The sequence below is a fragment of the Ornithorhynchus anatinus genome, chromosome 1 (genome assembly GCF_004115215.2).
Source record: "Ornithorhynchus anatinus isolate Pmale09 chromosome 1, mOrnAna1.pri.v4, whole genome shotgun sequence".
NCBI classification, from domain to species: domain Eukaryota; kingdom Metazoa; phylum Chordata; class Mammalia; order Monotremata; family Ornithorhynchidae; genus Ornithorhynchus; species Ornithorhynchus anatinus.
The window spans coordinates 85,687,096-85,701,939 of NC_041728.1; the positions used below are offsets into that span (position 1 = coordinate 85,687,096).

The window sequence follows — 14,844 nt, forward strand, 5'->3', positions numbered from 1 at the left end:
CCCTGACCGAAAGCCGGGCTTGACCGAATGGTCATTTTGGATAATCAGGACTTCAGGGTTGCCAGATGAGTGGTCACATCGCCCATGTCTCTTGTCTCCAGCAGTCATTTGCAACCCCTGAGCTGCTCTATGGCAGTTGTCTGTCCCTAATTAATCTCTCATCTCTTGACCTGGTTTTCTCTTCCTTAGCATCTCCTATGCATTTGAGTTTGTATTTTCTCCCCATCCCCCCTTCTCCACAACACTTTTGTACATAGAGAAGCAGCGTGGCACAGTGGAAAGAGCCCGGGCTTGGGAGTCATAGTTCATGGGTTCGAATCCCAGCTCTGCTGCTTGCCAGCTGTGTGACTTTGGGCAAGTCACTTAACTTCTCTGGGCCTCAGTTACCTCATCTGTAAAATGGGGATTAAAACTGTGAGCCCCACGTGGGACAACCTGATCTCCTCGTATCCTCCAGCGCTTAGAACTGTGCTTTGCACATAGTAAGCGCTTAACAAATACCACCATTTATACTCGGTTGCTTCCCTCTGCCTTAATTTATTTTGAATATCTGTCTCCCCCACTAAACTACAGACTCCTTGAGGACAGGAACTGTGTGTACTTTACAGTGGTCTGTGGTACCATGCTCAGCACAGAGTAATCCTTCAGTACCATTGATTGATGGGATATTTTGCATCATCCGTCTTCTGGAATAGAATTCTTAAATAGCCCATATTTATTTTTACAATGTTAACCTTGACAGAATTGCAGACCATAGCCAATATTGAAATTACAATTCCTTTCGTGGAAAATTTAAAAGGCTTTATCCTTTGCCAACCTCTTTATTGAGGAGCGGAAATGAGAGGACTTCTTAATCGAGATGGGTGGGCCATGCGTGAGAGTGTCATGGCTGTTGGTCACATGTGTTCTGCTATGGCAGTCTGCGGACCTAATTCATCATCTTCCTATCTCTAGACATTAGATGTATATACTGCCTGGAATACAGTGGGACGGTCATTTTTTTTTCCCTCTTTCCATCCGGAAGTGCATTTGATAATTAATTACCTGGCACTTATTTCAGGAATAAGCCATCCAACGCTTGTGTCGAAGGGGTGGAAGTAAGGTGGACTGAAACGGAAGGGCAAGCTGCTCAAAGAAGAAATTTCAGTGCACCCGTTCCGGTTTGAATTATTCCAAAGTGGATACCTTTTTTCCTTTAGGCTCCGCTGCTGCTCAGGGGCTGAGCTTCCCCTTACTGGAGTGTGTGCCAAGGAGCAAATTTAGCCCTAGAGTGGAATCAGCCCCCTCCCCAGGCTCCAGGTCCAGAATGGCTATCGTACCAGGCGGCCCACCGGCCACCAGCGGCCCCACTGGGTCCCTCAGTGAGCCTGGCTGTTTCCGGGCCGGGGCCCTGCTCTGGCTTGGGGACCCGGGGAAAGTTGGCCCCTGATCCTGCCTCACCTGCTGCTCCAGATCTTTTGGCTAGCAGGACTCGAGCTCTAACCCGGCCTGGGGAGCTGATAGCATCCCCTGTGTCTTCCACAGGTTGTGGGACTGAGCCACAGTCCCGCACCCAAGGCAGCTTGAAGTTCCTTGCTTTGCCCTCCATTTCCCTTGCAGGCAACATCTGGCCTCATCAGAATGGCCAGCCTTGCCCTGCTCCCCATTCAGTGTGCCCTACTCCACTTTAACTCTCTGTCCCGATGATCGGTACCGATAAAAATACTTTGTACTTAAAATCAGTGATTTCAAACTTGAATTCGCTGTATTGTGGCCGGTCTTATCCTGACTTCATCATTATGTCGCTGTCTTTAAAAATGTCAGGGGTGCTTTCTGACAAGAACTACCTCTCGGTAGAGCCTGCCAGAGGGTATGTGCTCAGAACAAATTACTATATAAAGATTTTGCATTGATTTCATTTTCCTAAGTGACAGAAGCGATGTGACCTGCTTGGTTTATTTCAAAAAAAAAATACATCTGAGGACCAACATGGATTTGGAAATACCCATCTGTATTGTGTCTTCTAGGGGCATGGTGCAGTGATCAAGGAGGACAACCTTCAGGTGTTCCAATTCCACAAGCGGCACTAAATCTTGGTGGCCTTGGGTAAGTTTTATTCCACTCTGCTAAAGATCGGTTTGGCACTAAAGGCTTTGTCATTAACACAGAGTAGTCGTAGGAGAGTTTATCAGCACTTCATTCATTCATTCAATCATATTTATGAGCGCTTACTATGTGCAGAGCACTGTTCTACACGCTTGGAATGTACAGTTCAGCAACAGATAGAGACACTTACTGAGTGCAGAGCACTAGGAAAGAATTCACACCTGGTAATCGGACATGGTTCCTGTCTTAATTGAGAGCATGAAAATAGGTGTATTTATTTGTATATGCCAACTATTTCATCCTCATATACATGTGATAATACCTGTCATATCCTTGTTTTTCCACTTGCTTCTATAACACTATTTGTAAATACTTTCTATGAGTCCATCTCCCAGAGTAGATCATAAATTATGTCAATCTATGGTATTTGTTGAGTCCTTGCTGTGTTCAGAGCATTATACTCAGTGCTTGGGAGAGTACAGTACACCAGAGTTGGTAGGCACGTTACCTTCCCACAATGAGCTTACAGTCTAGAGGGAGGCAGGCAACTATCTACCCCAGCGCTTAGAACAGTGCTCGGCACATAGTAAGCGCTTAACAAATACCAACATTATTATCTCCACCATCTCCAAACCTCACATGGACTATTTAGAGTTCCCACCTGCTTTGCTCTTCTTCCATCCCCTCCCCAAAGAGACTTAACAAAAAATGAAATGAAACAGGGAAGCAGCATGGCATAATGGAAAGAGCACAGTCCTGGGAGTCAGAGGACCTGGATTTTAATCCCTGCTCCTCCACATGTCTGCTCCCTGACATTGGACAAGCCACTTCACTTCTCTTCTCTGTGCCTCAGCTTCCCCTTGTGTAAAATGGGGATTCAGTCCTACTCCCTCTACTTTAGTATGTGGGGCAGGGACTGTGTCCAACCTGATTAACCTGTGTCTACCCCAGGGCTTGGAAGAGTGCTTGGTACAGAGTAAGCGCTTGAGTATTATTAAATGATTAGAAGGTGGGCAGCAGCAGAAAGGAGAAGCATGAGTCTTGGCTAAACCATTCACCTGCTGACCTACCTCGCCACTACCGAGTCGAGACTGTTCACCTCGGAGCCCATTATGTTACGTTCAAGCATATCTGCTGGTTATCTAGGCTGAGCCACCCCCTTACATCCTTTAATGCATACATCCTGTTAAAAGCCGGAAGTCTGACAGTGGAAACGACACGGCGACAGCATCCTCCTCAGCAACCAGGCACAATTGGTTGGGCCAAGCCCATGTGTTAACTTCCTTTTAAACACAAAGTCAATCAGTGATGATTCCATCCTGCAGCCTCAGTCCCTTAAAAAAGCCTTCCCTGGACCCCCAGCAGATAGGCCCCCTGAAACCGTGGCTGGCTGTATCCAGCGATATATTTAGAGAGGACCAGTGGGTGAGTCCATCGTTGAATCCATCACTAAGAGCCACAGAACGAATTAGGACAAGGGGGGAATAGGTTGGGATAGGGGAAGGGAGATCATCTCCACATTAAACTCTAAAATACTGAGCCAGGAGGGGTTAGGCAATCCAGCTTTTCCATCCCTAATACCTCAGTCACTGCTACTAAGTGTGAGTTGGGAGATCATTTCAACGTTCGAATCTAAAATGCTGAATCTGCACCAGGAGGGGATAGACAATCCCGGTATTCCACCCCTAATTCCTTGGTCACTGCTACTAAATGACAATGTTTGAGACCAGCCTTTTCTCATCTCAGGCATCAGCTATCTGAAACACTTGTCTTTCCTGTGTCTCAGTGTACAGACCCATTACAAGTGCAGGAGGCACAAAGGAAAGCAATTCTAAGTTGACACTTGCTGAAGTCTTGTGAGGGAGGTCATGCTTGGTTTGGGTTTCTTTTTTAGCCAGTTTAAAATGCATTTCCACATGCCGCAGAGTGCGTCCCTCTACATTAGACACTATGACCTTTTCTATAAATTTTACCGCTATGAATTCAAGATTTTGCCTCAAGTTCTACACCCCCTCCACTTCCTCACCACCCATCCCCCCCTTTTCATCTGTTCTCTAAGCATCAGTTGTTCAATCAACAGTATTTACTAAGTGTTTGCTGTGTGCAGAACACTGTACTAACACCTTGGGAAAATACAGCGTATCAGAGTTGGTAGACGCATTTCCTGCCCACCGGAACTGACAGTCTGGAGGGGGAAACAGACATTACTATAAATAAATAACTTATGGATATGTACATAGGTGCTGTGGGACTGAAGGAGGAGTGAATAAGTGTGCAAATTCAAGTGGAAGGGTGATGCAGAAGGGAGAGGAAGAAGAGGGCTGTTGTGGGCTTAGATGGGGAAAGACTTTTGAAGGAGGTGTGCCTTCAGAAAGGCTTTGAAGGTTGAAAGAGATAAAGCCTGTTGAATATGAAGGAGGGAAGGCGTTCCAGGCCAGAGGCAGGATGTGGGCAAGAGGTTGGCGGCAAGGTGGACGAGATCAAGATACAGTGAGTAGTTTGGCAAAGAGGAGCAATGTGTGTGGGCTGGGTTGTAGTAGAAAATCAGGGAGGTAGGGTAGGAAGGGGCAAGGTGATTGAGTGCCTTAAAGTAAGGAGTTTCTGTTTGATGGAGGTGGATGGGCAACCACTGGAGATTCTTGAGGAGTGGAGAAACACAGACTGAACATTTCTGTAGAAAAATGATCTGGGCATCAGAGTGAAGTATGGACCAGAGTGGGAAGAGACAGGAGGCAGGGAGGTCAACAAGGAGGCTGATGCAGTAATCAAGACAGAATAGGATAAGTACTTGGGTTAACATGGTAGCGGTTTGGATGGAGAGGAAAGGATGGATTTTAGCAATGATGTGAAGATTGAACCCTCAGGATTTGGTGACATTGAATATGTGAGTTGAATGAGAGAGATGAGTCAAGGACAATGCCAAGGTTATGGGTTTGTGAGACAGGGAGGCTGGTGGTGCTCTCTACAGTGATGGGAAAGTGATGGGCAGGACAAGTTTGAGTGGGAATATAGGAAGTTATAAATTTGAGCTATTGGAAGAACAACCAAGTACAGATGTCCTGAAGGCAGTAGGAAATGCAAGACTGCAGAGAAGGGGAGAGATCAGGGATGGAGATGTAGACTTGACAATCACCCAAAGAGAGATGGTAGTTGAAGTCATGGGAGCGAATGAGCTCTCCAAGGGAACAGGTGTAGATAAAGGGACCCAGAACTGAACCTTGAGGGACCCCCCACAGAGGGTGGGAGGCAGAGGAGCCACCTGTGAAAGAAACTGAAAATAAGCGAGCAGAGAGCAAGAAGGAGAATCAGGAGAAGACAGTGCCAGTGAAGCCAAGGTTGGATAACGTTTCCAGAAGAAAGGTGTGGTCTACAGTGTCGAAGGCAACCAAAAGGTCGAGGAAGAGTAGAATGGAGTAGAGGCTGTTGGATTCGGCAAGGAGGAGATCATTGGTGACCTTTGAGAGGTAAGGACCTGGGTTATAATAACAGCTCTGCCACTTGTCTGCTGTGTGACCTTGGGCAAGTCACTCAATTTCTCTGTGCCGCAGATATCTGTAAAATGAGGACTAATACTGTGAGCCCCATGTGGGACATGGTGTCAAACCTGATTAGCTGTATCTACCTCTGTGTTTGATACAGGGGAAGCAACATGGCTCAGTGGAAAGAGCTTGGGCTTCGGAGTCAGAGGTCATGGGTTCAACTCCCTGCTCTGCCACTTGTCAGCCATGTGACTATGGGCAAGTCACTTCTCTGTACCTCAGTTACCTCATCTGTAAAATGGGGATTAACTGTGACCCTCACGTGGGACAACCTGATGACCCTGTATCTCCCGCAGCACTTAGAACAGTGCTCTGCACATAGTTAGCGCTTAACAAATACCAACATTATTATTATTATTATTATTACAACGCCTGGCACATAGTAAGTCCATAACAAATGCCATTAAAGAAAAGTTTCTGTGGAGTGAAGGGGGCAGAAGCTAGATTGGAGGGGGTCAAAGAAAGAATTGAAGGAGACACTGGGTGTAGACAACGTAGTTTGGAGTGTGGGGATGAATTTGGGGCAGGGCATCGATATGAGCAATTCTGGTACTCTAAACACTGCAGGTCGGGGAGGCAGACACTTAAATTGCAGAAGGGAGTAAATTAGGCTCTGTGAGATCCGTATTCAAGTGCTACAGTGCTTAGGTGGCCTGTGGGGGCTGAAGTGGCAGTGAGAGATATATAGTGGGGAGATTATAGATTTCTTGGTAATCAATTCCTTCGCACAGGTTTTGGGTCCTAACGTCTTCGGCCGGACAGAGCCTCATCCCTTATTTTTGACAGGATGCTCCCATCATCATCATCACTCTCCTTAGTGTAAAGCTTTGTACGCTACCGATGAATCTACCCAGTGAATTAGGTAACCCTGCCTACTGCCTCGTTACCATATCACCCTCCTCTTTCTCTTCCCCTTCCTCATTCTCCTCTCCAACCACCCTCCTCCTCCTCCACAGCTCATGGTTACCATGCTGTGGGGCCAAGCCATCTGAGATCATTGTACCCTTGTCCTGCCTGGTGCCTCCCCTGTGCCCGGATGCCATCGGCCAAAAATGCAGGGCATCCCCTGGCCCGGTTCAGCGACCAGTAGGGTTCCCATGATCCTCACTGGGCTCTTGGCCAGGCCAGAGACTGAATGTGGATCGGGGGCCTTGGTTTCTTCTTTGGTTTATAGAATATCTTAGCCTATAACTTAGAGAAGCAGCGTGGCTGAGTGGAAAGAGCACGGGTTTGGGAGTCAGAGGATATGGGTTCTAATCCTGAATTTGCCACTTGTCTGCTGTGTGACCTTGGGCGAGCCACTTAACCTCTCTGTGCTTCAGTTACTTCACCTGTTAAATGGGGATTAGACTGTGAGCTCCACGTGGGACAACCTGATTACCTTGTATTTACCCCAGCGCTTAGAACAGTGCTAGGTATTCATTCAGTCAGTCATATTTATTGAGTGCTTATTGTGTGCAGAGCACTGTACTAAGTGCTTAGAAAGTACAGTTCGGCAACAGATAGAGAAATCCCTACCCAACAACAATCTCACAATCTAGAAAGGGGAGGCAGACAACAAAACAAGTAGAGAGGCATCAATAGCATCAAAATAGAGAAATAGAATTATAGATATATACACATCATTAGTAAAATAGAATAATAAATATGTACAAATATACACAAGTGCTGTGGGGCGGGGAAGGGGGTAGAGCAGAGGGAGGGAGTAGGGGCGATGGGGAGGGGAGGAGGAGCAGAGGAAAAGGGGGACTCAGTCTGGGAAGGCCTCCTGGAGGAGGTGAGCTCTCAGTAAGGCTTTCAAGGGGAGAAGAGAGCTAGTTTGGCAGATATGAGGAGGGAGGGCATTCCAGGCCCAGAGGTAGGATGTAGGCCAGGAGTCGACGGCGGGACAGGCGAGGATGGGGCACAGTGAGGTCAGCGGCAGAGGAATGGCGTGTGCGGGCTGGGCTGTAGAAGGAGAGAAGGGAGGTGAGGTAGGAGGGTGCAAGGTGGTGGAGAGCTTTGAAGCCAATAGTGAGGAGTTTTTGCTTCATGCGAAGGTTGATAGGCAACCACTGGAGATTTTGGGGGAGGGGAGTGACATGCCCAGAGAGTTTCCGTAGAAAGATAATCCAGGCAGCAGAATGAAGTATACACTGAAGCAGGGAGAGACAGGAGGATGGGAGATCAGAAAGGATGCTGATGCAGTAATCCAGTCGGGATATGATGAGAGATTGTACCAACAAGGTAGTAGTTTGGATGGAGAAGAAAGAGCAGATCTTGGCGATGTTGTGAAGGTGAAACCGGCAGGTTTTGGTGACAGATTGGATGTGTGGGATGAATGAGAGAGCAGTGTCAAGGGTGACCCCAAGGTTGCGGTCTTGTGGGATGAGAAGGATGGTAGTGCCGTCCACAGTGATGGGAAAGTTCGGGAGAGGACAGGATTTGGGAGGGAAGATAAGGAGCTCAGGCTTGGACATGTTGAGTTTTAGCTGGTGGGCAAACATCCAGGTGGAGATGTCCTGAAGGCAGGAGGAGATAGGAGCCTTGAGGGAGAGAGAGAGCATAGGGGAGGAGATGGTAAGCACTTAACAAATACCATAATTATTATTACTATTATCTCCCCACCTGTCTTGCACCAGGCTCCCTGCCTGGTGCCCTACTGCCATCCACAGCTCTTCTAACTCAGTCAGCCAACCCACAGAGCCACTGCTACTTGCTGAAGACCACAGTGGGCAGGCCACATGACGGGCAGGCTACACGCTGGGCTAGAAGGGGGGTGGCTCGGGACTGGAAAGGGGACACTTGCTCCCAGTGGCACTGGGGCAGAGGGCAAAAGCAACCTCCAGGCTGGCCCCACGATTCAGCGAGGACATATCTGTGACCCAGGCTGGGGGCCATCACCTAGCTTCTGCTTCCTGTCACTTTCTGGCTCCAAGGCACAGCAGGCTCCTGAGCCTACCAATCCTGCCCATGGAGCTGGGAAAGAAACTGGTGGCATTGCTCCCATTGCACTTCATCTGTGGGGCTCTTGCCCTCTCCCCTGCTGGGGACCTATGTCTCTAGGCCATGCCCTGAACAGGGAGCCACTGTGAAAATACAATGTGCTGATGTGATAATAGCAAGTGTTTAAGAGGGACAGTTCCGGCGCCTAGGTGACACAGATAGGCGAAAGAGTAGGAGAAAGGGGGGGTTAACTGGGGACGGCCTCTTGGAGGAGATGTGATTGTAATAAGGCTTTGGAGGTGGTGAGACAGGTGCTCTATCATATATAGAAGGGGAGAGAGTTTCAGGTCAAGGAGGACATGGGTAAGGGGTTGGCAGCAAGATAGACAAGATCGAGGTACAGTGAGTATGTTTGCATTAGAGGAGCAAAGTGTGCAGACTGGATTGCGATAGGAAATCAGGGAGGGAAGGCAGGAGGGTGTGAGCCGATTGAGTGCTATAAAGCCAATGATATAGAGTTTCTGTTTGATACAGAGGTAGGTGGATAACCACTGGAGGTGCTTAAGGAGTGGGGAGATATGGACTGTAAGTTTTTCCAGAAAAATGATCCATGCAGCACAATGAAATATGTCCCTTATTGAAGGCATATCTCCACCAAAAGGCCTTCACGGACGAAGAGGGACCTTCATCCCTTCTTCACCTCCCTTCTGATCACCCTGACTTGCTCCCTTTATTCATCCCCTGCTCCCAGCCCCATGGCACTTATGAACATATCTGTCATTTATTTATTTCTATTAATGTCTGTCTCCCCCTCTAGACTGTAAGCTCAATGTGGGCAGAGAATGTGTCTGTTTATTCTTGTATTGTCCTCTTCCAAATGCTTAGATCAGTGCTCTGCACATAGTAAATGCTCAATAAATTCAGTTGACTGACTGGTGTGGGGAGAGGCAGGGAGGTCAGCGAAGAGGCTGTTGCAGTGGTCAAGGCAAAATAGGATAAGTGCTGGGATCAGCATATTAGCAGTTTGGATGGGGAGGAAAGGGCAGCTTTTAGGGATTTTTTTTTTTTTTGTGAGTTTGGGTTGGTCTGACCAGTCATCAGTGGTATTTATTGAGTTCTACTGTGTGCAGAGCACTGTATTAAATGCTTGAAGAGTACAATGCAACAGAGTTGGTAGACACATTCCCTGCCCACAACAAACTTACAGTCATCTCTTCTGGATGTTCCTTCGTTTATTGGTCTATCTCTCTATGTTGGATTCCTTTCATTATCTGTTCAGCTTTGGGCAATGTGTCATTCAGGAGAGGGTCAGTGCTTTAAAAGAATGTTTTCCAGATTGCTTTTCTGGGGACGGTGAGGTTTTGTGGGGCTATTTGTAGTAATTGTAATAGTATTTAATTAAGTGCTTACTATGTTCAGGGTACTATAGTAAGCCTGGGAAAGAATGCACAGATGAGAATTAGTCAAGGTCATTAATTCTAGTAGTTAATTTTAAAAAATGTTAATGATACTTGTTAAATGTTTAGTATGTGTCAGGCACTGCACTAAAAGCTGAAGTAGATGCAAGCTAATTAGATTGGACACAATCTGTAGTCCACATAGGGCTCACAGTCTAAATCCCCACTTTTACAGATGAGGTATCTGAGGTCCAGAGAAGTAAAGTGACTTGCCCAAGGTTACACAGCCAGGATTAGAACCCAGGTCCTCTTACTCCAAAGTCCATGCTTTTCCCACTAGGCCACGCTGCTTCCTACATAATTTAAGCATGAACTATGCAATAAAGCACTGTGCTAAGCGCAGGGGTGGATGAAAAATAGTTAAGACCGGGGCTGAACCTCGTTTGGAAACTCTCTCCCGTCACTCACCCCACCCCATCCCTACAGAAAACACCTCCGGCCTTGGCCCCTCTTGGTCGATGAGGCAGTGGTAGGAGAGCACGCAGGGGCCGCTCCCCACTCTCCCCCCACAGACCCCTCCATCTCTTGCCCGGCCTCAGGGATGGTGGTGTGGGGTGAGGGCCCCTAGACATAAAGGTGTCTCCCGTCCCCAGGTACCCCATTCAAGCTGTTGGACCCCCACATGTAGGGATCTGAGGATCAAGGTGCAGGAGGAGAGCAGGAACCATAACCTCCCACCACCCTCCGCACACACCACGCAGGAGCTAAAGCCCAGGCCAGTCCAGCTCAGAAAACCCTGGTTCAGTTCTGGTCAGTCGAGAAGGGGGAGAGGGCTCCCAGACCAGTAGGAAACAGGACCCAGTATCTCATCCTCACGTGTCCTCTCCTCTCCTTTCCCCACCCCAAAACCTTGGGCTGAGAGGTTGCTGCCCTGGACTGTGAGGTTGATGACCTGGGTGGAGCCATGCAACAGCTGAGACCTGATTAAGCTCCCAGCCCCAGTGGCTGACCATGCTTATAGGCCCCTTGGACACTAAATAGATGAGAGCTCTGTGGGAGCACACCTCTTCTGCCCCCTTCCCGTGCCAACCTACAGCTCTGAACCCTCAAACCCCCTGAACAGTGAGAGATGGTTTTCATATGGCCATTCTGGGGCTCTTTCTATGACCAGGCCCAATCCATTCCTGGCTACTTCCAGCCCGGGACCGGCAACAATCCGCATGGCCAAAAACCTTAACAAGTGCTCTTTTAGGGAACCCTTCCCAACAGGCAATTTTTCCTCCATCTTCTAGGATGCCTAGACAAACTCACTTGCCTACTTCTTTCTCCCTCAGCCGGGAAAAACCCAGAGAACAGGCAGGAGATAGCTAAGGAAGCTGCACTTCCACCATTTCCAGGCCATCCCTGTGGCTGAAAAGTGGCCATGGGGTCAGAGGTGAGCCAAAATAGTACCAGATGTCACTCACAGTTTGCCACTCAGCCATCTTTAATGGCGACAGACTGCACTCAACCTAGAAGCCTCTATTTAGTCATGTGACATAGCCCACTTCATTTGCCTCAAGTATGTTTTTAGGTGAATTTCATTAGCGCTCTCATAATGCTTGGAGTCGCTGGGGTTGTATAAGGAACGGAATTCTCTGGACTTGATAAGTGGTACGTTATTAGAAGGTACACTGGCTTCCATTTCCCAGAAAGGCCTCTCCTTTTGATAATGGGCTTTAAGGCTAATTTAAAAGTCAAAATCCATGGGTTGTTTGTTTTGTTTTTTAAAGCACCAGTCTTATTTCCATAAGCCAAACCCAGCTTGTTTGTGCTCCCCATACTTTGCCAGCAGTGGACTGGGACAGCAGGAATGTCTTAGTGTTAGGGTGAGCAGAGTGAACGGGGCGGGAGCTGTTACGATAGATTGCCTGCTCCATTTTTGGATTGTGGACAGCCGTATAATTATCTCAGAAACCAGCCTCGTGGTCACGTTTGGGCTCAATTTCTTTTGTACTGTGGCATTCAAGAAATCATTTTACTTCCAGGATCTCGAGGAAGCTTTTGTTTTCCTTCCCAGGACTCACACCCACCCCCCAAGCTCTCGGCCCCATCGGAGGGGCCGCTGTCTTGCTCCTCTCACGCTCTGTGGCTTCTGGTGCATGCCGTCTGAACCTGCCGGTCCGGGGCCTTTCAGGAAAACCGATCCTTTCTCCCACCCTTTTACCTCTGTTAAAACTTCCATCGCATTGCACTTAGGCAGAATGCCAGGATTGCAGGCTTGGACGCGTTGTGGGAGCTGGGGCCAGGTCCGCTCTGATGAGCAAATGAGACACATTTGTCTTTTCTGTTTGTTAGTTGGCATGTGTGTCTAGGTTCTCCACAGTGACTCTCTAGGTGAATCTGGGGACAGAGAGTAGGTCTGTTGATGGGATCAGTTCCTAAAAACCTGATTATATTTTCGGAAGCTTAATTGGCACGGGAATGAGCGGTACATTCTCTGAGAACTGCAACTGACAGCCCATGATGCGGAGCCTGGCTTTTGGCAGTCATACACCTGTTTAGGTGGGATGTGACATGTGCAGCAATTTCAGGTAGAGCCTTTGAGGATTAGTAGGGGCTGCCGTGGGGGCGGGGTGACTCATGACCCTGCCACCCTAGGTAGAAGAGGGGAGCTGGAACCAAGAGACGTGACATCACTGATGCAGTTAGCAACAGTCCAGCTCCACATACATAGTGCCCTCCTTGGTATTGCCCTGATGAGGAGTAGCACCCACAGATCAGGGAGAATCAGATCTGATCTGATCGGCTGCTATCTGCAGTTCCCCTAGCCTTGAGGTCACCGTGGCCCAGCTGGGCAGCAGACAGAAGTGACATTTTATTTGGAGCTGGGGGCCAACGAGGGGAGGAGCTTTGAGGGAGTGTATTGTTTAGGAGGGTGGCTTTACACACTTCCAGGAGCGTGGCTCAGTGGAAAGAGCGCGGGCTTGGGAGTCAGAGGTCACGGGTTTTAATCCCGGCTCTGCCGCTAGTCAGCTGTGTGACCTTGAGGAAGTCACTTAACTTCTCTGTGCCTCAGTTACCTCATCTGTCAAATGGGGATTAAAACTGTGAGCCCCGTGTGGGACAACCTGATCACCTTGTATCCATCAGCGCTTAGAACAGTGCTTTGCACATAGTAAGCGCTTAACAAATACCACAATTTATTTTATTTTTTTTTATGATCCCCCAAGACTGACCTCAGAGATTGGGGGAGTCGTTCTACCTCTGCCACTGGTCTGCCAGGACACTCATCCTCTCTTTGCCTCTGTTTCCTCCCATGTGAAATGGACCTGAGTCCCGCTCTGTGAGGGCTGTGGGGAACCGTAATTCTGTCCGACCTGATTATCTTGTATCGCTCCCCAGTCCTCAGCACAGTGCTTTGGCACAGAGTTCTACAGAGTTGCCCTCTGATTCGAAGATGGCACTGCCCCTGGTGAAACTGAGTCTATGAATTGATTGTCTTTGAGAGATAGTCTCTTGTACACTTTTCCCATGAAAATAGAGTGATGCTTCTTTTCTGGCTTCCTTTGATTCGGTTGAGCATTGCTCAGACACCGATGGTCGAGGGGTGAGGTATCAACTTGCTTCATCTTTGCAGGAGCGATGGTTTGCATGGAGTCATCCACACTCTCACCCAGTATCCCTGGCCCAGTGGCATGCTTTGTGAGCTGATGGGGAGGCGGGGAGGACAGGTGCGGTCTGTGGTCACAGAGCAGAGTATCTTCAAGACTTCATCAGCAGCAATCAATCAATTAAGAGTTGAGGGACTTCTGGGTGCAGAGCGCAGTACTAAGCGCCTGGGAGAGTACAATAAAAGTAGTCGACAGGACCTCTGCCCTCACGGAGTTTGCTCTCTAGCAGGGCAGGCTAACATTAAAATAAATTACAGACAAGAAGAAGGAAGAAAAGGAAGTAGGTATATCAGTTAATGCTTAAGGTTAGTGTTTGTAAGAATGTCTGTAAGTGCTACCGGAGTATTTAAGTGCTTAAGAGGCTCAGAGTGCTGAACAAGCAATAGGGTGCATATAATCGCAGGAGATTAGAAATTAATCACAGACGGCCTCCTGGAAGAGATATAATTTCAGAAGCCTTTGAAAATGGGGAGAACTGTAGATTGTCAGATGTGAAACAGAAGGGAGTTCCAAGCAGGAGGGAAGACGTGAGGAAGAGGTCGGCAGTGGGAGAAGAACCAAGCAATCAGTCAGCTATATTTATTGAGCGCTTACTGTATGCAGAGGATTGTACTAAGTACTTGGGAGAGTACAGTAAAATAATAGACAAATTCTCTGCCCACACTAAGCACTGTGAGTAGGTTAGCCCGAGGAGAAGCAACGTGGCCTCGTAGAAAGAGCGTGGACCTGGGAGTTCAGAGAACTTGGATTCTAATCCAGACTCTGCAACTTGTCTGCTGTTTGGCCTTGGGCAAATCACTTCACTTCTCTGCACCTTAGTTTCCTCATCTGTAAAATGAAGATTAAATCCTACTCCCTCCTACTTAGGCTGTCCCATGCGGATCAGGGACCCGATAACTTTGTATCTTTCTACCCCAGTGCTTAGAAGAGTGCTTGATACGTAGCAAGCATATAACAAATAACATAATTGGGTGGGGTGGAGGGGGGAGAGTGGGAGCTGGGTTGTAATGGGAGATGAGAGTGGATAAATTGGGCGATCCAGTGCCCTCACCCATTTGGTAAGCCATCAGTCAATATAATACTCAGATGGATTTAGTAAGGGTTGTGGGAGTAAAGGTGTAGGCCTATCTTTATACCACAAAATAAAATAGAGAGCAAAACCTCGTCCTGGCTTTGGAGCCCAGCAGGGATGCCCAGAGTCTCCTCAGAGGGCCAGTAGCCCCCGGTTGTACCTCAGAGACCTTC

At 48.2% G+C, this 14,844-nt stretch overlaps 1 protein-coding gene across 2 annotated transcripts in view; it reads left to right on the top strand.

Moving 5' to 3' along the window:
- The window catches only part of HPCAL1 (hippocalcin like 1), a 158,792-nt gene that overhangs the window by 109,230 nt on the left and 34,718 nt on the right, over positions 1 to 14,844 (top strand). For both annotated transcript variants that reach the window (XM_029072478.2, XM_029072489.2), the window contains exon 3: positions 2,007 to 2,085. The gene's annotated coding sequence lies outside the window, so the exon portion shown is untranslated. The remainder of the gene's footprint in view (positions 1 to 2,006; positions 2,086 to 14,844) is intronic.